Genomic DNA, 25,035 nt, shown 5'->3' on the forward strand with positions numbered 1-25,035 from the left:
ACACCTCTGGTTCGCAAGGCTTTTAATTGGAACAGCAGCTATTACATTTCTGACACGTGAAGACTGGTAGCTATCCCCCGTCTAAGATGTACCTGTGGCCCTATATTTCAACAACATAACGCAAGATGGCGTATTGCCTGAAATGTCGTGGCCTATCTCGGTACACGAGGAATGTTGATTTACGACTTTTTCTTTGTCGTATCAAAACATTCATTCGTTTTTAATTGTTTCGTTGCCGATCATTGCAAAGCCGAAACAACTAACACACGAAACACAGAATATACGTCACACGTTCGTTGCGTTGGCTCAGACTGTACAACTATAGATATGGCCTCTAGTGCACACATCACAGCTTCCACTGATTTGCCGTATTCCCACATCGTATAGTACGGACAGTCAGTCAGCCAGCCTGCGTAGCGCCTTTATTGTTCTATTAAGTAAAATCACTTGCAGATCGGATCAATCTAGCTTTACCAGTTGTACTGTACTTAAAAAAATTCTGTACATTTTAAAGTCCCCCCAGAGTTCCTAAAAACTGTGCTACACCAGAGTTCATTGCCCCCTTCTCACAAACGTGGGAAGACGGGCCGCATCATAGCATTGATCTGCACCTTTCTCGCTGCATCTGCGCTGGACCGCCGGTGTCGCAGCTTCCGTGACGTCATCGAAACGCCGTCTCTGCAGCGCAGTATTTAAAGGGCGGAAGGGGAAAGAACTTCAGTTTGATTCGACGCGCTGCATTTCTTCTATTCCAGCGAAGTAATATTCCGGTTTTTGTTTCCAGTTACTTGACGTTCGCTGTAACAGTAAATCAGTGTAACCTTTAACTGCTCATTATTACCATTCTCCCACAGTCATTCAAATCTTCTCTGACATTTTTATCATTTAGCGCCCTTTTTACCAGTCTTTACACGAAAGGAACACTTACTCACTTTTACTATGTTCCACCACATTAAGAACAATTACTTATTCACTTTTGCATAGTCCAATCCAATATTTTATGGGCTGAGATAGGGGCTGAGATAAACTCTAAAGGTATGTTATTGATCCTGGACGGTCCTCGTACCATAAGCCACAATTTTAACCCAGTGCACTTGAATATTTTCGTCTTGGAAGACAAAGCTGACAGTGTCATGGTCTTCATTAAATGTGTGGCCAAACGCAAGAACAACGTAATATTCCTTGAAAACTGAATCGAGAAGAGATTTTTATCCACCATCCGTAACAGATTTTTTCCCGTAAAGTTAATATTTTTACCACCGTTTCGTGTAGAGCGAAAGGCCAGTACGCAGCAAGACACTTGCCGATCCTGGTACACTCGACGCCAGTCCTTCCTTTCTTGTTAGTCCACCACATCGCTATTTCTCCGCTACGGTACACAGTGGACAAAATGGGTATTATGCTATACACTTACGTGCGCATTGCACTTTAATCCTCTCTCGAGCTACAGCAGTCACCTTTAGAATTGTAATTCTGGGTTTAAGCGCGGCCGACACATTTTATATCAAATTGAAAGCTATGAAATATCATGAAGCGTTGATACTAGTCTCTTGCATTCATTGAATTCTATACGTGCGTTAGTACACCTGCAGTCATTGAGTCAGATTCTTCTGGCAGTATCGTTTCCGAGCAGCTTGACCTACTTTGTCACAACGGACGGTCCTTGGCGACATACAGTAGCAGACCTGTTTCCAGAAGATGCCTGCCTTCCGCTTTCTCACGGTGAGGCAGTGAGATCCCACAGAGCACCGCCGATGGTTTAATTAGGTGTTGTGTAGCGTGCCTGCGGAAGCGTCGGCAGAGAGCTGTCTAACTGCAAGCCAATTACGTTCGGGACTGTTTTAGCGCAGCCGAACGACCTCGTACGTACTATGGCTTCTGTTCGAACACCCGTCAGGGTAGCCGCAGCTCGCGCTAAAGGCTTCGTGAATCCTGCAAGTTCGTTTTATAAAATGTCTGCTACAGAGACATCGATGTCTGGGAAGCCAAACCTTGCCTGCTACCTACGAGGAATTAAGCTAAAAGATTCTATATATAAAGGTTAGTGTGGGGGGGGGGGAGGAGGAGGGAGGGGGAGAGTTGTCTGGACCTCCTAGAGCAATTTAAACCAAGCGACGTAGCTCAGAACACGTGAGGCATGACTTCCCATACTTAGCGCTCATATTTGTGGCGGAGGGAGTGGGGAAGGTGATGTCACGCGAATATCACTCAGAAACGTCTGGAGCAGTTTCAACCAAACACGTAGCATCTACGGAAAAAAATACCGTTGCAGTAAGATGCCTTCACAAGTGGTATGGGGTGTGAAAGGTGTGACACGTGAAGATGATCGAAAACGAACTATATTACTGTCGAATCCACAATTTTCTGAGCTATTGAACTGATAGATGACATTGTTGTCGGTATTTAACCCACAGATATGCGGCTGACAGTGAAATGTAAGGCATAACTCTGGAACGCTACGAGCAGATTAAAAAAAAACTCGGTACGCTTATGATTTAATATCTGGAGAAAATATACTCTGGAATTGGAACACTCTAATACTTCTAGGGGTGGGATGGGGTACGTGCCGGACTTTTTAATGGGGGTGACTAAGTCAGGAAACCACGGAGAAATTTCTCTTAAGCTGTGGCTTAATATCTATGAAAAAATGCTGTGGATGTAAGGTATTCCCAACATTCCTAGTTATGGGAGTGGAGTGAAGAGAAATTGCTGACATATCGCATCCCGGCAAGAATCATGACACAACTATAAAAAAAAAAAAAAAATGCAGTACTTGAGAAAAACTTGACTTGGAAAACTTGACACGTATTTTACAGTAACATAAACTAAAGATACCGTTTTTCGACTTGTCACTTTTCTTGCTGGGGTATGATATGATGAACATAAGTCTGACTCTTTTGGACCAATTTCAACCAAATTTGGTACGCACATTACTTAATATCTTGGGAAAAAATTGTGGATGTATGACACCCCTAGTAGTCCCAGGAATTGGGGTAGAGAGGGGGAGAAGTATAATTTAGAAACACCTGTCTAAATTTCATCCCAAGTTAGGCACACACGGCCTACTACTTAGGAAAAACACTCTATTAGGACAAGATACTGATGGGAGTGGACGTATGGATGTTGTTAAGTTAATATTACAATATGTTTGTTAAAGATTTTATTTTAAATGTGTTTACTGTATTCATCCTTTGAAAAATGTGTAAGTTAACAAATTTTTTCATCGCTTTTTCCTTCTTATAAGGTTAGGAATAATTTGTTACTGCTGACAGCGAGATAGTCAGTTGATTTTTAAAAGAAATTTCCCATTTACTGAAAAATGTTGTACTTCTGTGGATATGAAATAATGGAAACTGTTAAAATGAAGTAGTTGGTTGCAAGCCGCTTACAAGATTGTTTTGTGATTTACGTATACATAAACAATGTGTTCTTACATTAGCCTAGCAATCTTCTCGGGCGTGTAGAGGGCCCGGGTAAGTGCGAGTAGTAAATTATGTTGCAGTTACAAAGCATTAGTGAAGAAAATACACAGTAACGCAGGGCTTCCTGAACGCTTCCTCTGATGGAACACTTTGAGAATCGTGGTACTTTGAAAGAACACCTTGTCTATTTTTAAGGTTAATAAATAAAAAAATGGTAAGAAAACCTGTTTTATTTAGTGATTAAGTCAATTTTAAATCATAACTAATCCACAAAAATCTTATTTTTTTTAAAAAAATAAGAAAAAGTCTAAAAAACGCCATGTTATAATACCTCAGGGAGCAATTAATTATTCATACCCTGTGGAACATAAGTGTTCAGCTGAACATAGTTCGGGAAACCTGGTTTACCGTGACATGCGAGTACTGTGCGTTTCGTGCGTGCCTTAGCACACTAGTGTGCTGATTGCAATGGTGTTATTCAACATAACCACAACAAACTGTTTTCGCTCTTTTCCCAGCAGGCGCGGGAAAATGAGTAGATTATTTTGTATGTTCATCCCTACATCAATAAATCATTTCATCGCCGTAAGAAGATTCCTGTTCAAATCATTAGCTAACTGGCGCCAACCATACCTCTTAGGAGTTCGTCAGAAAAATTGAGAAAAACCTTGCATACCTTACAAATATCAAGTTGTTTGTTTTACTTTATTGTTGCTAAACCCCTGTGAGTCACGTAAAGAGTCGTTAACACGAACTGTGTAACCAGTGCATGTCATACAATTCTGCAATGGTAACTGAGAGGATATCTTTGGATTATGAGATGGCCACCATATACCTTGGGCATGCAGAACGTAAAGTTACACACGTCCAACGCTAAGTCTATTGCGCAGTAAGAGTGGCGCATTGTCAGAAGAGAGTACATGTTCTGGGTTTCCTGGTGACATACTTCTGCTGTGCAACGTGTAACATTTGCATCATAGTACACGAATGGAATGGCGCGGAAATTATAAACACACTGCAAAGTCGGAGGACGCGGGACTGCGCGATCCTTAAGGGCAGAACGTCTAAATTCCACACACATTCACCGTGAAATTCTGGAGGTATAGGGACGAAATGCAATGTTGTTCAGCCGTAATGAAATGGTGCCAACAATTTGACAAAGGCTACACAACGTGAGAGGTGCTGATCGGGATGTAAGGCCATCGACATCGACCTCAGACGGCAGTGTCAATGCAATCGAAGTATTCCCGGCAATCGTGGGGGAAATATATTTTCCAACGATAAGTACGCTTACAGTTCTCGAATGGCTCTGTGATCAAGGAGCGGATTTCTGCCGTCAAGGAATGGAACGGTTGGTAGAACGTTCCGGCTGATGAAAGTTCCTGGCAGATTAAAACTGTGTGCCCGACCGAGACTCGAACTCGGGACCTTTGCCTTTCGCGAGCAAGTGCTCTACCATCTGAGCTACCGAAGCACGACTCAGGAAGGTAGGAGACGAGATACTGGCAGAAGTAAAACTGTGAGTACCGGGCGTGAGTCGTGCTTCGGTAGATCAGATGGTAGAGCACTTGTCCGCGAAAGGGAAAGGTCCCGAGTTCGAGTCTCGGTCGGGTACACAGTTTTAATCTGCCAGGCAGTTTCATATCAGCGCACACTCCGCTGCAGAGTAAAAATCTCATTCTGATTCCGGCTGATGTTTACCGAGAATTGCTGACTATGTTTAAAGAAAAGTGTCAATTATCTGTGCCAGCTAGAAGTAGTGCAGCGTCCAATAAAAATTACTTGTCTTGCCTTAGTAATGTGTAACTTATATTTGATGCCCTGTCTTACGTTAGTTAATGCGTTTGACAGATCGCAGCATGGCGTATGAATCTGTTCTTAAAATTTGTCATGACGTCAGTTAAGTATACGAGAACAGTAATTGACCGCTCTGTTAGACAGGCTGTATCGTAATTAATAGCCGAAACTTGACACGTGCGAAATTATTCTATGATAAAAGCACAAACAAAAACGTTCTGGCGAACATTAGCTGGAAAAGTGGCGTTTGCAAGATAACTGCGTTACTGATTTCAGTACAAAAGTAGTTGAAATGCAAACTTTTCGATTAAGGCCCCATTGACTTGGGCCCGAAAGACAGGAATGTTACTTGCAAGACGGGCATCGGCACATTTTGCTGCTGCGAAAATATAGTCAAAGATAAGTCGAGCAGAGCCTTTACCTAGACTTCTCTTTGAAGTTTTCCTGATTTCCTCCGAATTTTCTGTGTAGGATCTAAATTGTGAAGTGTCCAGCATTCCCGACGGTGTTTGAAAGAATTCGCAATGCCAGACCAAGTGCAGTATTGCATCTAAATGCGAGGGCGACACTTGGAACCTCCTTTTACCCATTGAATTATACAGCGCCTGCCGCAGGTTTCAAAATCCGTTATTACATAGACGGCTATGACACCGGCCGAGCAGCAACAGCTTCTTCATGGTTTTCTTTCTTCTGTGTTTGTACAATAATATCATCTTGGAACTCTTCCATTTGGTCCGTGTTTGCATAGAAAACCAGTAATATCACAAATTGAGTCCGCCTTGATGCGAAACACCGTGTTGTTTGTTTATTTCTTTATTATCCCAAACTAGTTTCGGCGACAAATATCACCATCATCAGTGGGTTTTTTTTAATCTAAAACATGCAGAAAATGGTATGGTTGTACAAACACAGTAAAACATTATTACATTTTTACAAATCGTCTTTTGAAATAGAGTTTTATATTGATACTTTTATACTACCTTATTTATTGTATGCTACAGCATGTTTTAAGCTATTATTGGCGCTGTTTGTGACATATTTTCTGTGCTCTTTTTTCTGTTGCCGTCTTTTTACTTAGCGATCATCATGTCATCTGCAACCATATGAGCGGCTGTTAGTAAACAAATACTCAAAGGTGAACTATGTACTTGGGGTTGTGGTAGTGTTGTGGAAACTAGTTATTTTGGTGTGTATTTAACTGTAGCTATTTCCCTGAGGCTAACGAAGATTACAAACATATAGCACTAGAAAGAAAACCTCAACCGTTTCATCTCTAAAAATATGTCGTTGTCTGAGCATCGCCAATTTGCTACATACATCGCCAATATTAGCGGCCTCTGAACTGTGAGACTTGGCGCAGACAAGTAAAATCCTCCAATTTATCCCTTCAAAGCCTTAAACCATATTAATTCCATTTATGGAAGTAAATTAAGATGCTAATGAAAAATGTAAACAGAATCCGCAGCACCTTCGAACGGGATCTGTCTGGACTAGCGATGTAATGATACTTAAAATCTGGAGACAATCATCTTGTGGTGTTGCGAGGGCCTCATCCAAAATCTACGAAGTTCTTACGCGCAAATCTTACGTCAGCCATAGTCACATGAATTTGGAGGGTAACGTGATGTTAGCGATAAATAATATGCGTAATCTATGGGCTCTGTCGCTGACATGATAACACATTGTGTTCATTCCTTACGTCATTTCTGGACTGAGTACCCTGGTCTTAATACCTATGGGCGTTATTTAACTCAGACACGCCGTCGTCGCATTTCGGAACTGCTTTACATTATCGGAACAAGTTTGAGGCACGCTTGTTGGTATGATATCAAACGTAGCCTAGCCGGTACGCAGCGAGCAGCCTGTATGTCTTACGAGCGGACCTTCTGAGAGGTGCATCGAGTTATGAGATCCCACTTCGCCTGCTTATTGTGTGGGTAGGCACCTATCACACCCTAAAATTGTAGGTGCCAATGCGGCCTCGTTTTTGAAATATTGCCTGTTAAAGTTTGGGCAGCTCTTCATATGTACAGAAAAGTTCCACAGTTCTGGCAAGTGAGCGAGTAGCCGATGAACTTTACCACCTAAAACATTTCTTCGTAGAATATAGCTACATTAGACTGGGAACACCCGAGAAAGATGTTATCAAAGTCAAGAAAATATACCAAAACTTAATGAACTTTCAGACCAAGAACATCATAGAACAAAAATACGTTGGTCACTCTTGGCATGATATCTGGAGGAATATACACCACTATCATTTACCAACAAAAGTGCGGCCATTGTGGCACTATTTTGTGAACAGGAAATTTCCAACGAACTCCAGACTACATTCCATTCATCTGGCTGATTCCCTTTTGTGTACCTCTTGCAACCTGATTGACACAGATGAACATCAACTTGTCTGTAGAAATACAAATAATAGATGGTTGCAATCAGAAAAAGATTGGCAACTATGCAGAGAAGACCGCCGTATTTGATAACGCCAGCGTGCCTTTTATACCCGGAAGAAGAACTATACCCCACCTGGAAGAAAAATGCCGTCAACTGGTTGAAGGGACACGCGGTATTTTACCTGCTGTCCAGTAAAGAAAGGAGCGAAGGAGATTTTTGGACGTACATTTCCGACCAGCATCACAAGCAACTACGCATGAATAATTATTATGGTACATACGCCAACTTCCTCAGGAGAACAATCATGTGAACTAAATTTTCGATGATGCGATTCAGAACATGAAGAAACGAGAGACAATTTGATCTTTGAAAAACAAATACGATCAAGTGACGAACATCACTATCTGGTTTAGACTTGGATTTTTTCTAAAATGTCAAGGACCTGTAATTAATGTTAGTTTGTTTTATTACTTTTAAATGTCAGTTGAAAATTATGTACTACTGTGGAATGTTATGACCAATAAAAAAAAAAGTGGCAAGCGAGCGAGACTCCGATCCAGGCGACCCTGGTTCGAGACCCGTCCGTGAGGCTTTTGTTTCCTTTTTTTCAAATGCCTGTTTTAATTTATAATTAATCATGAAAATTCCGCAAGGAATTGATTAAAAAGAATTACAAGCCTCTGTTGTTGTGGTCTTCAGTCCTGAGACTGGTTTGATGCAGCTCTCCATGCTAAGCTATCCTGTGCAAGCTTCATCATCTCCCAGTACCTACTGCAGCCTACATCCTTCTGAATCTGCTTAGTGTATTCATCTCTTGGTCTCCCTCTACGATTTTTACCCTCCACGCTGCCCTCCGATACTGAATTGGTGATCCCTCGATGTCTCAGAACATGTCCTACCAACCGATCCCTTCTTCTAGTCGAGTTGTGCCACAAACTCTTCTCCCCAATTCTATTCAATACCTCCTCATTAGTTATGTGATCTACCCATCTAATCTTCAGCATTCTTCTGTAGCACCACATTTCGAAAGCTTCTATTCTCTTCTTGTCTAAACTATTTATCGTCCATGTTTCACTTCCACACATAGCTACACTCCATACAAAGACTTTCAGAAACGACTTCCTGACACTTAAATCAATACTCGATGTTAACAAATTTCTCTTCTTCAGAAACGCTTTCCTTGCCATTGCCAGTCTACATTTTATATGCTCTCTACTTCGACCATCATCATGCCTCTATAAATCAAAATTACACATTGAATGCCAAATTTTGTTTCAATTTTGTTTCGTTTTTATTTTTTTTTATTTTAACAATATTCCATAACGTCAATGCAGTGGCGTTTCCTGAGGATTTGAGAAAACACAGACGCGATTGCGACGAAAATGAATGTGCATTCTTACAACGTTCGTGGTGTCGAAAGTACAAATGTTTTGATTGTTTTTATAACAAGTATAATCCTTCGGAATGTACTCGTCAAAATATAGGAATCGATTAACTTTCCATTAAATGAAACATATTTTTAATCCTTCATTCGTTGGTATTTTTTTAATATTCCCTACCTCAACGGAACAAAATTAAAAATACAACGAAAAAAATTGAACAATAATGAAATATTTTTAGAAATTACATTACGGTTAATTTCCCGTTAAAAAACCGCTAAAGATAAAAACAAAATTTGACATTCAACGTGTAACTTTGATTTATAGAGGCTTGTAATTCTTTTTAATCGATTCCTTGCGGAATTTTCATGATTAATTATAAATTAAAACAGACATTTGAAAAAAAGGAAACAAAAGTAGCATAGACGGGTCTCGAACCAGGGTCGCCTGGACGGAAGTCTCGCTCACTTGCCACAACCATGAATCTGCCCAAACTAACAGGCAATATTTAAAAAACCGAGTCCGCATTGGCACCTACAATTTTAGAGTGTGATAGATGCCTACCCACACTATAAGCAGGCGAAATAGGAGCTCATAACTCGATGCACCTCCCAGAAGGTCCCCTCGTTAGTGACAATGGCAGCGAGCGAGAACGTCTCGTGTAACTGCTGCGTTCATCTCCTGCGTTGGCTCGTCTCCTAACACGTCATTCGGGGCGTCTATTCGTGAAATAAACGACAGTCTCACCCACCGACGAGTAGCGTAATGCAGGTTCGAGTAAAAGTGTAAATACTCTGAAATGCTCACGACTTATCATCAAGGACCCAGAATGAATTTACACTCTGCAACGGACTGTGCACTGATATGAATATTCCTGGCAGATTGAAACAGCGTGCCTGACCGTGACTCGAACCTAGGACCTTTGCCTTTCACGAGTAAGTGCTCTACCAACTGAGCGAGACGAGCACCAATGATGACTCATCCTCAAAGCATTACTTTGGTTGTACATTTCCTACCTTCTGAACTTCACAGATGTTCTGCGAAACTAACGGACTAACACTACCGAAAACGTAACCCAGTCTGTGGCTAAGCCCTGTCCCCACAGCATCCTTTCTTCCAGGAGCGCTAGTCCCGCAGGTTTCGCAGGAGGACTTCTGTAAATTAGAGCTGCTGACGTGTCGTGAGTCATGCTCAGGTAGGGCGCGCAAAGGTTCGAGGTTCGAGTCCCGGTCCGGCACACAGGTTTAATGTATCAGGAACTTTCACCGTCAAGGATGGCTTACCGAATGTAGACAAACTATCAGCAAAATATTTTTAATATTTACCCATCTCGATTGTAGGGTTTTGCGATTATTGTACACTGATATACGGGAAGAGGTCAGTCTGAGTGAGATACTCCCGATATATTACAAGATACAGAATAGCAGTAAATAAATTTTTACAAAGGTCACTTATTCAGTCTCTAAATAAGTGCAGCCGGCTCTACACTCCAATTATAGATATGAGTGGTGTCTGTTTTGACTGGCATGTCCAACAGGACAGACATCACTCGCAGTGAAGCAGCTGGTACGTATACGTGAATAAGTGGGGTGAAAAGAATGGAAAGGAAATGGAATGGGAAAGAGATGGGAAGGAAATGACTATCATCCGCACAGTGCATTGTGGTAATGCACCGCCAAGAGTTAAAAATTTGTGCCTGACCGTGACTCGAACCCGGGCGCTCAGATTCTCCAGAACTTTTGTCTTAACTGCTTAGTTGCGGTGTGGCGAGCGGGAAGTTGGGAATATGGGTCTGACGGAGAGCGTGTCCGGGTAGCCTAGGTGGTTAAGGCAACCGTTCTGGAGAATCTTAGCATCCGGGTTCAACACTCGCCGTTGCGTTACTGCAATGCCCTTCCAGACATGTTAGTAGTGGTTCGAAGACTTTGTGGGTGATACCCTGTGTGATCAAAAGCATCCGGACACCTGGCTGAAAATGACTTACAAGTTCGTGGCGCCCTGGCTGAAAATGACTTAAAAGTTCGTGGCGCCCGGCATCGGTAATGCTGGAATTCAGTATGGTGTTGGCCCACCCTTAGCCTTGATGACAGCTTCCACTCTTGCAGGCATACCTCCAATCAGCTGCTGGAAGGTTTCGTGGGGAATGGCAGCCCATTCTTCACGGAGTGCTGCACTGAGGAGAAGTATCGATGTCGGTCGGTGAGGCCTGGCACGAAGTCGGTGTTCCAAAACATCCCAAAGGTGTTCTATAGGATTCAGGTCAGGCCCTTTGCAGACCACTTCATTATAGGGATGTTATTGTCGTGTAACAACTCCGCCACAGGCCGTGCATTATGAACAGGTGCTCGATCGTGTTGAAAGATGCAATCACCATCCCCGAATTGCTCTTCCACAGTGGGAACCAAGAAGGTGCTTAAAACATCAATGTAGGCCTGTGCAGTGATAGTGCCACGCAAAACAAAAAGGGGTGCGAGCCCCATCCATAATAAGCACGACCACATCATAACACCACCGCCTCCGAATTTTACTGTTGGCACTACACACGCTGGCAGATGACGTTCACCGGGCATTCCCCACACCCACACCTTGCCATCGGATCACCACATTGTGTACCGTGATTCATCACTCCACATAACGTTCTTCCACTGTTCAGTCGTCCAATGTTTACGCTCCTTACACCAAGCTAGGCGTCGTTTGGCATTTCCCGGCATGATGTGTGACTTATGAGCAGTCGCTCGACCATGAAATCCAAGTTTCCTCACCTCACGCCTTACTGACATAGTCTTTGCAGGGGATGCTGATGCAGTCTGGAATTCCTCTGTGATGGTCGGGATAGATGTCTGCCTATGACACATTACGGCCCTCTTCAACTGTCGGCTGTCTGTCAGTCAACAGACGAGGTCGGCCTGTACTCTTTGACGCTGTACGTCCCTTCACGTTTCCGTTTACTAGCACATCGGAAACAGTGGACCCAGGGATGTTCAGGAGTGTGGAAATCTCGCGTACAGACGTAAGACACAAGTGACACCCTGACACTCAATCATCTGATCACGTTCAAAGCCCGTGAGTTCCGCGGAGCGCCCCATTCTGCACTCTCACGGTGTATAATGACTACTGGGGTCGCTAATATGAAGTACCTGGCAGTAGATGGCAGCACAATGCACCTAATAGGAAAAACGTATATTTGGATGGGGGGGAGGGGGGGTGACCTGATACTTTTGATCACATTGTGTGCAACTCTTATGCTGTCCTGGACTGCGAATATATGTAAGAGAAACAGGTAAAGTTAGGAATGCTCAAGGGAAATGGGATAGGATCCCTCATGTACTTAAACGAGCTGTAGGTTAGCGTGGGAAGCAATCAGAGACTATCTTGATGACGCTGTTGTGTACGGGAAAGTGTCCTCGTTGAGTGTAGAGGGATTGTGAATGAATTGTGCAGAGTATCGTATCAGTTTGGCGTGAAGATGGATAATGTCAGTTATGCGGTTGGGTAATTAAAGGTTTGCTGCTTGTTTCCGTCACATTGATTGAATATGTAGGCTTAACATTCCGAAAAAATATGAAAATAAACGAACACATACGGTTTTATTGGGAGAGTTGAGACAAAGTGTAGCATACCTATAAACAAGACCATTTTTGAGTACTGTTAGTAGACTTCTTTAAAGTCAGTACCGCCATTTTACTTTTTTATTTGCAGTTTTACATTTACACGATCATTATTTCGGCTTTAAAGTGACATTATCAAGTGTTTTAATGTTATACAGTGCCTAAGATGGCATACTGTCGTATTTAAAATACACTATTAGACACATTGTCTTAAGGGTCAAAATTTGTGGTAGAAACCTACTGCTTTATCACTGTGTATAACCATCTTGAGGGAATGACAGTTAGCTAAGTCTTAGCCATATGTCATTCAGTCAAGATGGTATACTCAGTGATAAAACAAAGCAGTAGGTTTTTACCAGAAATTTTGACCCTTAGACAATGTGTCTAATAGTGTATTTTAAATACGACAGTATGCCATCTTAGGCACTGTATAACATTAAAACTCTTGATAATGACACTTTAAAGGCGAAATAATGATCGTGTAAATGTAAGACTGCAAATAAAAAAGTCAAATGGCGGTACTGACTTTAAAGAAATATATTATGACTGTGGCTCCACATTACGAAAAAATTATTAAATCTCAGTAGACTGTTTCGAATCCTCGCTGTCTCATATTAAAGGAATAAACTGAAGTAATTTAGAAGCGTGCTGCTAGTCCGTTACTGGTAGGTTCGTTCAGTAAATGGGTCTCATGGGAATGCACCGTGAGCATAGATAGGAATCCTTGGCGATAAGGCGATCTTCTCCCTCTCCTCTGTTACGATAAAACAAGGAAGAATAGGACTTGCACAATAGCTTGCAGGCAGTCATTTTGCTCTCGCTCCCTTTGCGAGTGGAACAGGGAAGGGAATGATAAGCAGCGGTACAAAGTACCCTCTGCCATACATTGTACAGTGGCATGCGTAATATATAGATCCTACGTATGTAGTTAGCAGCCCGTAATGAAGTCATACGTTCTCCCGTAGTTTGACTTTCAGTCCTAACCCAACCGTGTCAGTCCGAAAAGTTCAGAGACAGGACTAATAAAAACCAGAGGGAAGATAGTTTAAACGCTTCATTTTTCTGCATAGTGGATGGTGTTCAAATTGCATATCACATTGGCTTGAATGCCGGGTTGTCGTGAAAGCAGTGCCCCTTCATCGGATTTCTGCACTTCATCGTTTTGCGGAAGGTTTCTATTGCTAACAAGAAGTCTCGTCACCCGAGATTTTTTCCAGAAAAGAATTTTCTCTGTCTCACAATTCAATGGTCGCAGCAAGTGTCCTCGCTTCGTGCTTTTGTTCGAGAGTTTAAGTAATCAAGGTGTGTGCACAATCTTTGCATACACTTTTCTTTTCAGAACGTTATGGATAATGTCTTGACCAGTTGATGTTATAGATGTGTTGCTCATTGCGATTTGTGACACAACGTTGATACACTACAGTCTCGCGTCCACTACTTAACCCTTGCTCCTCACAACTATGTAGTCGAATGCACGTTTGTAACAAGTAATACTTGGGTTACTGTACAGCTTGCTGCTTTAGCAATTGTATGCAAGTAGGTGTGAACGGCTATGACAGAGTCCCTGAACCAAAGGCATTCCTTTGACGAAAGTTGCTTTACATCCTGTGTGTAACCACCGCCCATTGTCCAATCCCAACTTACCTCTTATTAGCACATTGCTTTGTTCTCTGGCGCGCAGTGTCAAGGTCTGGCATGCGGCACCAGGTGTTCAAGACTTGTGGTTCCCAGAATACATATTGGATGCTGATTCTTGAGCTGCTGAGGCCGTGCACTCAATTTATATTCAGCGTCGCTCGACTTCGCACACGTGGAGGCGCAACAAATCTGTGTTGTGAAGCATTGCCGTTGTGCAGTGAAAACGATTCCTGCGCATTACTTTCAAGACAAACCGTATGATTAAAACGGTGTTTGTATTTTAAAACGCTGTTTGATGAATGTCACCTGTATTGGATCCATATTAACGAGGGGTGTTTTCTTCAATTCAAGGAATTATCCAGCGTTTTATGTGGTCGTACTTTCAGTGTAATGATCACGTTGTTGTGAAATAAAGACGAATTGAGGAGTACTTGAGTTCATTGTCATGCTGCTCATTAATTTAGTTCTGGATAGAGGATTTCTGTAGGAAGGACACAGTATAGATGTAGAATTAATTTCAGCGGTGCCCCAGGAAAGTGTGTTGGGGCTCTTGCTGTTTATGTTGCACAAAGTGATTCTTACTAACGCTTAAAAAAAACCCTAAGCGATGTAGATGACGCCGAAAAAGCAATTTAATACAAAACAACGTGGGATCGGAAAATGCCTCAAAAGCGGATGACAAGAGCTGAACATACGTGACGTTACCAGAGGTAACCAAGCAACAGCTGTTGTTGAGTTTTTCCTTTTCTCTCTTTTTTGTTTTCAAAACTTACTTGATAAAGGATGCGTAGGTCATGTATGGGTAACGACGCAAATTCGAAGCTTAAACTCATTTACTTGTGACGCAATACGGTAGGTTTTTGTTGTACTGCACTTTGCAATAAACCAACGGAGACTGCGAAACTGCTAAATAAAGTAATAAAACTTACCACAGTGTAAACACATGTCACACGCTAAAGTCTCGCACGTCGGCCCAGAGCTCCACCGACGTGAAGAGGTGATTTTGTTGAGATGATCCGGTACAGTAGACTGATAGGCTCAACGGCTGGAAGTGCGGCGATGTACATCATCGGGCGATGTAACGTGTTTGTCATCTACTTTTCGGTTATTTCCCGACATTTGCAGCCCCATAAGTCTTATATTAAATTACTTGTCTCAGTGTCACCTACGTCGTTTCAGGTGTTTTTAAACATTAATGAGGATCACCTTGTAAATTAATAACTTGGCGGACACTGTTTTAATAGTAGTCTCAAACTTTTTGCCTGTGATGCATCTATCTATAATGAAGTAATATCTGAAATGTTCACAAATGTAAAATTGTGCACAAAACTAAAAAAAAAGTAGTATCGTAAGACTAGTTTGAATCAACCACTTTATATACAAATACCTGGCAACAATTTGTAGGGGTGTGAAGTTGATTAATCACATAGATTCAATTGTAGGTGAAGCAGGTGGCAGACTTCGGTTGAATGGTAGCTTACTGGGAAAATGCAATCGGTCAACGGAGATTGCCTGCAACGTGCTTGTGTGACCCATGCTAGAACATTGCTCAAGTGTGTCGGATCCATACCAGATAGAACAGCAGATACTGAACATATACGAAGAAGAGCAGGACAAATAGTCACCGTTTCGTTTGACACAGGGGATTCTGAAAAAACTGATTAGTCGATTCCAACTGCCCGTGACCCCAGTGACTAAAGCATACCAGTTGCTTCTGACCTGCGCAATCTCCCATAGATTTTCCAGGTTGGACTCCACTACTTTCTTGATGCCATTGGTACATCTCATCGCTTGCAGCCTCTTCTTCCTCAGCATTAATGTCTTTTATAGTGAATCGTGTTGTCTGAAGATGTGCCCAAGTAGATCAGTTTTTGTTTCTTTTCAAGAAACCCTCTGGTTTTAATTTCTGTAATACTGGCCTATTTGTTCTCTTCACAGTCCATGGAACAAATAGTTCCGTCCAACACCAGAATTCAAAGGAATATATACCATTCAGTCTTTCTAATGGTCCAGTACTCACATCCATACATCATAACTGGAAATATTGTATCCATTACTTCATGGACCTTTGTTATCTACATCTACATCTACACTCCGCGAGCCACCTTACGGTGTGTGGCGGAGGGTACTTATTGTACCACTATCTGATCCCCCCTTCCCTGTTCCATTCACGAATTGTGCGTGGGAAGAACGACTGCTTGTAAGTCTCCGTATTTGCTCTAATTTCTCGGATCTTTTCGTTGTGATCATTACGCGAGATATATGTGGGCGGTAGTAATATGTTGCCCATCTCTTCCCGGAATGTGCTCTCTCGTAATTTCGATAATAAACCTCTCCGTATTGCGTAACGCCTTTCTTGAAGTGTCCGCCACTGGAGCTTGTTCAGCATCTCCGTAACGCTCTCGCGCTGACTAAATGTCCCCATGACGAATCGCGCTGCTTTTCGCTGGATCATGTCTATCTCTTCTATTAATCCAACCTGGTAAGGGTCCCATACTGATCAGCAATACTCAAGAATCGGACGAACAAGCGTTTTGTAAGCTAATTCTTTCGTCGATGAGTCACATTTTCTTAGAATTCTTCCTATGAATCTCAACCTGGCGCCTGCTTTTCCCACTATTTGTTTTATGTGATCATTCCACTTCAGATCGCTCCGGATAGTAACTCCTAAGTATTTTACGGTCGTTACCGCTTCCAATGATTTACCACCTATGGCATAATCGTACTGGAATGGATTTCTGCCCCTATGTATGCGCATTATATTACATTTATCTACGTTTAGGGAAAGCTGCCAGCTGTCGCACCATGCATTAATCCTCTGCAGGTCCTCCTGGAGTACGTACGAGTCTTCTGATGTTGCTACTTTCTTGTAGACAACCGTGTCATCTGCAAATAGCCTCACGGAGCTACCGATGTTGTCAACTAAGTCATTTATGTATATTGTAAACAATAAAGGTCCTATCACGCTTCCCTGCGGTACTCCCGAAATTACCTCTACATCTGCAGATTTTGAACCGTTAAGAATGACATGTTGTGTTCTTTCTTCTAGGAAATCCTGAATCCAATCACAAACCTGGTCCGATATTCCGTAAGCTCGTATTTTTTTCACTAAACGTAAGTGCGGAACCGTATCAAATGCCTTCCTGAAGTCCAGGAATACGGCATCAATCTGCTCGCCAGTGTCTACGGCACTGTGAATTTCTTGGGCAAATAGGGCGAGCTGAGTTTCACATGATCTCTGTTTGCGGAATCCATGTTGGTTATGATGAAGGAGATTTGTATTATCTAAGAACGTCATAATACGAGAACACAAAACATGTTCCATTATTCTACAACAGATTGACGTAAGCGAAATAGGCCTATAATTATTCGCATCTGATTTATGACCCTTCTTGAAAATGGGAACGACCTGCGCTTTCTTCCAGTCGCTAGGTACTTTACGTTCTTCCAGCGATCTACGATAAATTGCTGATAGAAAGGGGGCAAGTTCTTTAGCATAATCACTGTAGAATCTTAAGGGTATCTCGTCTGGTCCGGATGCTTTTCCGCTACTAAGTGATAGCAGTTGTTTTTCAATTCCGATATCGTTTATTTCAATATTTTCCATTTTGGCGTCCGTGCGACGGCTGAAGTCAGGGACCGTGTTACGATTTTCCGCAGTGAAACAGTTTCGGAACACTGAATTCAGTATTTCTGCCTTTCTTCGGTCGTCCTCTGTTTCGGTGCCATCGTGGTCAACGAGTGACTGAATAGGGGATTTAGATCCGCTTACCGATTTTACATATGACCAAAACTTTTTAGGGTTCTTGTTTAGATTGTTTGCCAATGTTTTATGTTCGAATTCGTTGAATGCTTCTCTCATTGCTCTCTTTATGCTCTTTTTCGCTTCTTTCAGCTTTTCCTTATCAGCTATGATTCGACTACTCTTAAACCTATGATGAAGCTTTCTTTGTTTCCGTAGTACCTTTCGTACATGATTGTTTTACCACGGTGGATCTTTCCCCTCGCTTTGGACCTTAGTCGGTACGAACTTATCTAAGGCGTACTGGACGATGTTTCTGAATTTTTTCCATTTTTGTTCCACATCCTCTTCCTCAGAAATGAACGTTTGATGGTGGTCACTCAGATATTCTGCGATTTGTGCCCTATCACTCTTGTTAAGCAAATATATTTTCCTTCCTTTCTTGGGATTTCTTATTACACTTGTAGTCATTGATGCAACCACTGACTTATGATCACTGATACCCTCTTCTACATTCACGGAGTCGAAAAGTTCCGGTCTATTTGTTGCTATGAGGTCTAAAACGTTAGCTTCACGAGTTGGTTCTCTAACTATCTGCTCGAAGTAATTCTCGGACAAGGCAGTCAGGATAATGTCACAAGAGTCTCTGTCCCTGGCTCCAGTTCTGATTGTGTGACTATCCCATTCTATACCTGGTAGATTGAAGTCTCCCCCTATTACAATAGTATGATCACGAAACTTCTTCACGACGTTCTGCAGGTTCTCTCTGAGGCGCTCAACTACTACGGTTGCTGATGCAGGTGGTCTATAGAAGCATCCGACTATCATATCTGACCCACCTTTGATACTTAACCCAGATTATTTCACATTCGCATTCGATAATAACTTCACTGGATATTATTGAATTCTTTACTGCTATAAATACTCCTCCACCATTGGCGTTTATCCTATCCTTGCGGCATATATTCCATTCTGTGTCTAGGATTTCGTTACTGTTCACTTCCGGTTTTAACCAACTTTCCGTTCCTAATACTATATGCGCACTATTTCCTTCAATAAGAGATACTAATTCAGGAACCTTGCCCTGGATACTCCTGCAGTTTACCAATATTACGTTAACTTTTCCTGTTTTTGGTCTCTGAGGACGGACGTTCTTTATCAACGATGATAATGTCCTCTCTGGTAAGCCGTCAGGTATTTTATCGTTTCGCCCAAGGGGGGGGGGGGGTGGGGGGGGTCCCTCTAACCTAAAAAAACCCCGTGTGCACGCCACACGTACTCTGCTACCCTAGTAGCTGCTTCCGGTGTGTAGTGCACGCCTGACCTGTCTAGGGGAGCCCTACAGTTCTCCACCCAATAACGGAGGTCGATGAATTTGCAACCATTATAGTCGCAGAGTCGTCTGAGCCTCTGGTTTAGACCCTCCACACGGCTCCAAACCAGAGGACCGCGATCGACTCTGGGCACTATGCTGCAGATATTAAGCTCAGCTTGCACTCCGCGTGCGATGCTGGTTGTCTTCACCAAATCAGCCAGCCGCCGGAAGGAACCAAGGATGGCCTCAGAACCCAAGCGGCAGGCGTCATTTGTTCCGACATGTGCTACTATCTGCAGCCGGTCACACCCAGTGCGTTCAATAGCTGCCGGAAGGGCCTCCTCCACATTACGGACGAGACCCCCCGGCAAGCACACCGAGTGCACACTGGCATTCTTCCCCGACCTACCCGCTATTTTCCTGAGGGGCTCCATAACCCGCCTAACGTTGGAGCTCCCTATAACTAATAGGCCCGCCCTCTGTGACTGTCGGGACCTTGCCGGAGAATCGGCCACTGGCCCAACAGGCGAGGCATCCTGTGGTGGCTCGGAAACGATGTCATCACCACTAGGAAGCACCCCGTACCTGTTGGAAAGGGGTAAGGCAGCTGCCACGCGGCCAGATCCCACCTTCGCCTTTCGGCCAGGCACGCGCGAGCCCACCACTGTCCGCCATTCACCCTGGAGTGATGGCTGACCGGTAAGATGCTCACTGCCGGAAGACACAGCGACATCAGGAGTTCCATGTGATTCCAAGGCCACCGAAGTAGGCATAGGTCTCACCACAGTTGCCCCAACGCCACTACGAGCCGACGCCTGCGCCTCGAGCTCGATGAGCCTAACAGACAAAGCCTCCACCTGCCCCCGAAGAGTGGCCAATTCTCCTTGCGTCCGCTCACAACCACCACAGTCCCTACACATGACTATGTTTACCCTACTCTATACGGTGACAAATTCCCAAGATAATCTTCTGATGAGCTACTCTGATAATCAAGAAACACTCACTGAAATACGAGACGCGAAAACTACGCTAGGTTTTCCCAGAAAAACTATTTAAAGGCTAAGCGCAGCAAATAAGTACAAAAACGCTTTATACAAACAGTACTCGCTGCTGCTGGTGCTCTCGCTCTGGCTGTCACAAGACAACTGCTGATTCAAGTGACTAGTGGCTAACGGCCGCGAAACATCTCTACTCCTTAAAATATTATCAGGGTTCAACATTGCCTTTCTACCAAGTAATGGGTGTCTCTTTGATTCATAGCTCCAGTCAGTAACAGCAAAGATCTGGGAGCCAATATAAATCAACATAGAAACTACCTCCACTGTTTCTCCTCCTAGATGCCATGAAGTCGCAGGTGTAATTTCCTTGACATTCAGCATTAGGCCAGCCTTTGCACTTCTTCTTTCACCTTAATACCAGGGTCTTTAACTCGTCTTCATTTTCTGCCACCAGGATGGTTTCATCTGCATACCTAAAGTTATTTATATTTATCCCAATCATTTTAACTCTAGTTTCTCCCTCATTTAACACAGCAGTCATCATTATCCGCTCTGCATACATATTGAATAAATAAGTTGACAATATACAGTCTTGCCATACTTGTCTCTTATTGTCCCATTTGATTGCTCCATTTGGGGGGGGGGGATGATTTGAAGATAGAAGCCAATTATTCTGTGAAAGCCTACTTATGAAGTTTCAAGCTAAATTGAGTAGTCTGGGAATGTATCCTCCTCAGTGTCACTTTGGTGGCGACTGCGAAAATAAGATAAGATTAATTACAGTGCACACACAGGCATTCAAGTGGTTCTTCCTGCGCATCATATGTGAACGGAACAAAAAGGAACCTCAATATGTGGTAAGACGCCATGTATGGTCCCTAACGGTTTGTCGTCAGTGGGACGCTGCACGAGAACAAACCTCTTTCCGTAATAACTATTCAAACAATTTTCTGCATACACCCAGTCGAGGTTCCCTGTTACAGGCACACTGTAATTCTACTATGTGCTGGCAATTGCATACCATACCTGCACCATACATTTTACAAAATGTCCGTACCCTGTCTTTGAGAGACATTGAACTTTATACCTCTGAACTGACACAATCATGATTACTCCACGTTGACGCAGTAAAGCAAATGGATGCAGTAACCAGTAGTAGTGGCACTGTGCAACTAAGGGTGCAGTCAGCATTGTTTCCAGATTCCCCTCCTCCTCCCCTATCACATCATGCAACATTGCCAGATTTCTCCCCTCACCCATGTGACAGGCCAATGGCCTTGTGTATAAAATAGCAGGAAAAGAAAAAAATAGCAGGCATTTCAAAAAGTATAGGGTTTTCAACATTCCTGTGGTGTCACAGTTGAGTGTTCAGGTAGGATAATGGCAAACACAAAAATGTGGAGTGATCCATGTGATTGAAAATTGGAGAGGGTGGACATGGGATAGGAGTGCAGACTGCCCTGTTCTCAGATTTTGTAGGATTTCCCTAACCCTATGACTTCAGAATCCAATATGCTGGATCTAGGACTATGGGTGCAGCTGGCGTGGTTGTCAGGTCAACTGACCCAAGTTTAAAGTAGCAGGAAATTCAAAAATCGATTTTCATATGACATTAAAGTTCGCTCGCCTTAAGTTCAAAAATAGTGCAGCCTGTATATTTAGACAATTTGCCCCCATACATCTGACATCAAAACTTGACATCTTGTTTGGAGTGACTTGGCCGAAGTCCAGTTGTGCTACGTTCATATTTAATGTTTAAACATCTTCCACGGCTGCTGGTTTTATATAGGATAGGAATGATTGTCTTCATGTAAAAATAAATGCAGGAGAATCTCTTCAGCTCATATCTCTAAGGGCCACTGCAGTCACCGACCACATGCTAACAGTACCTCGCCTACTGCTCTGCTGGTCCTGCTGCTGCACACTGCCTTATGTGCCCCCATGGACAACATGCACAGAATCCTAAGTTTAGAAACCTAGACCCCCATGTATTCTAAATATAAATTGGTGGGAAATTCAAGTTTAAAATGTTGTAATAATGCAGTTGTCCTACACTCCCCCCTCCCACTCCCCCTCACTCCGCCGCTGCCTGCCCCACAAACCATGGGCACTGGATCTCAGGTTTAGAATCCCCGAGCCCACTCGTCCTAAGTTAAAAATTGTGGGAAATTCAAAATCCAATATAGAAGTTCCCATTTCACGCACTAATATGTTGTCTGTTATAGTACTGCAGTCACCCTCACAACCCCTCTGATGTCACAGCTTATGTGACCTGTGTTAAAATATGGTGGGGAAATTTGAAAATACCAGCAGCACAGTTATGCTTTGGCTCATATTAAAAAATTGTGGAAGATGTAAAAATTGTCCTAAGTTTAAAATGACCAATGGCCCACTCACAGCTTCTATGGGAAAATTCAAGTAAACTAGTCCTCTCTGTCACTGCTCACCACTTTTGTCACATAGAAAAAAGTGACTGATAGCATAAATAAATATATATCAAACAGTTGGAGGGAAGTAAATATTTGATCATGCTGATCTTCCACAACTGATCAATATGAATGTTCAGAAAATCACCTCAACTCTTGTTTTAGATGCTTTTTTGATTCAGTTCTATGTGAATATCCTTCGGTGACAAAGTGGCACAAATGTGCCAGTGTCATGACTTCAAATGCTTAATTGCCCAATAAAAAGATGAATGCGATAAATACAGTATTCCACTACATTTGCTGTGCTTGGTTGTTGCATTCCAACATGTGACTTTCAGCATTTTATTGGGTGACTAACGATTTTAAATCATGACACTGACTCTTTTCCGCCACCTTATCCCTGCGTATGAGCTTATTGAGTTACTATGTGCCTGCAGCAACTTGCTCACCTTCCTCTCACTAGTACTTTGTTAATTTTACTGAAGTGAATTACTTCAGTAGATGTGAATGTTTTTTGTTATATTATGTATTGATAGTATAGATCTTTATACTGTTGTTCTATAAATACGAACTATTACTACTGAAAATAAAAATTATATAAAATGGAAAAGGCCTACTATCAATTATAGTATTTATGTTGTTAGTTGCATGGCATGATTTAGTACAATTTCAAAATGATAAAATGAAGTGGGCTTAATTAGTAGTAAAGAATTGCATTTTAACTGTAGTTGAATGAACCAGCTTGCAAACTATGTGCAGCTGAGGTACACTTGGCAATGTGCAGTTGGCAATGTGAATTGCAGTATAATAAAATGCCTCTCCAAATGTTCCCTTTGAAATACTATCAATAAATTTGGCACACAGTTAACAAATAGTGTAAGACCCATCCGAATTTGAAATTTTCAGAATTATATTAAGTTTGGTTAGGGAAATTCAGTATTTAATGCATTTGGTTGAGTAGTGCCTACTTTAAAACTTACTATAAACTGAATGAAATGGTATATGTTTTACTGCTTCACCTCAAATGGTTTTTGAGATATGACAATTTTAAAAATTCGAAATGGGATAAAAATCACACAATTTTGGAAACAAATAATTTAGAAACAAAGTATCCAAAAACTCTATAATTTTTTATTTATTTTTTTATCTTTTTTTATAGCTGGGCTAAAATGACCAATAATTGCAAAATAATAAATCATCAAGGTTCGTTTTCTTATTTTTTTTTAACTGATTTCACGTGGGGCTGGGCAGGCCCATAGTAAAATTGAGTGTTTCAGACAATAACAGGAACATGGCAGAATGTTCTGAGTTAAACAAAACAACTAGGAAATGTCTTAAAGAGGAAATGATAAGTTTCAGAAAAAAATTTGTGAGAAAACAGTTGAAAACAAAGCTGATAGTTAGGTTGGATAGATACCATATTTCAATGAAAATGACAGTTATTGATAATATAATGTAAATGGCTAGATAAAAAAAATCTACTCACCAAGTGGTGGCAGGGGCACACACACAAAAGGATGTAAAGTTTATAAGCTTCTGGCAATAGGGTTGAAGGGGAAGGAAGAGGGGTGAAGGAAAGGGAGTGAAGAGGTTTAGGAAAAGGGGTGCAGCTCAGAAAAGTCACCCAGAATCCCAGGTAAGGGGAGAGTTACTGAATGGGATGAGAAGAAAAGACTGATTGTTGGAGACTATTCCGGATGAGATTTGAAAACCTGAGAGCTTAAATGTGGAAGACAGGATAACACGCAAGACAGAGATTAGTTCTAAAATGTCATGCACGAGTTAATAAGAGTGAAACGCTGAGTGCACTGTATGTAACAGCGGTGGGAGAGGGGTTGGTGAAAAATAGACAGGTCAGAAAAATGAAAGATGCAGAAATCTAAAATGGAGTAAGAGAAGGAGTAGTAACTGTGAATAAATAGGGCTGGTTCTCCAGATCCTTTCAAAAAACAACTTCAGAGAACACCACATGTCACCCAGTATTATCCTGGTCTGGAATGTATCAGTCAGCTACTTCGACAAGATCAGGACCTCCTAAAATCATGCCCTGAAATGACATCCATTCTGTCAGAAATCTTGCCCACCACACCTAGAACAGCTTTTCGTTGCCCTCCCAATCTTCGCTACATCCTTATCAGACCCTATGCTCCTTCTGGACCCATCTCCCTGCCCTAAGGCTCCTACCCTGTGACCGTCCCCACTGCAAGACTTGTACTGTTCAGCCTTTTACATCACCATGACTACCACCCAGTTATCAGTCAGATGAATGGGCATAGGCAGTGTGTGTATACAGGCAATACACAATATCCTATTGCA

General features: G+C 42.3%; 1 protein-coding gene across 3 annotated transcripts in view; it reads left to right on the plus strand.

The window, feature by feature from the left end:
- LOC124609405 overlaps window positions 1-25,035 on the plus strand; it is a 501,321-nt gene that overhangs the window by 343,885 nt on the left and 132,401 nt on the right. The window contains exon 1 of one of the 3 annotated variants that reach the window (XM_047140072.1): window positions 14,303-14,307. The exons of the other annotated variants lie outside the window; for them this stretch is intronic. The gene's annotated coding sequence lies outside the window, so the exon portion shown is untranslated. Of the gene's footprint in view, window positions 1-14,302; window positions 14,308-25,035 lie in introns of those variants that run through there. 3 annotated transcript variants of the gene reach the window in all.

This window comes from Schistocerca americana, chromosome 1 (genome assembly GCF_021461395.2).
Source record: "Schistocerca americana isolate TAMUIC-IGC-003095 chromosome 1, iqSchAmer2.1, whole genome shotgun sequence".
NCBI classification, from domain to species: domain Eukaryota; kingdom Metazoa; phylum Arthropoda; class Insecta; order Orthoptera; family Acrididae; genus Schistocerca; species Schistocerca americana.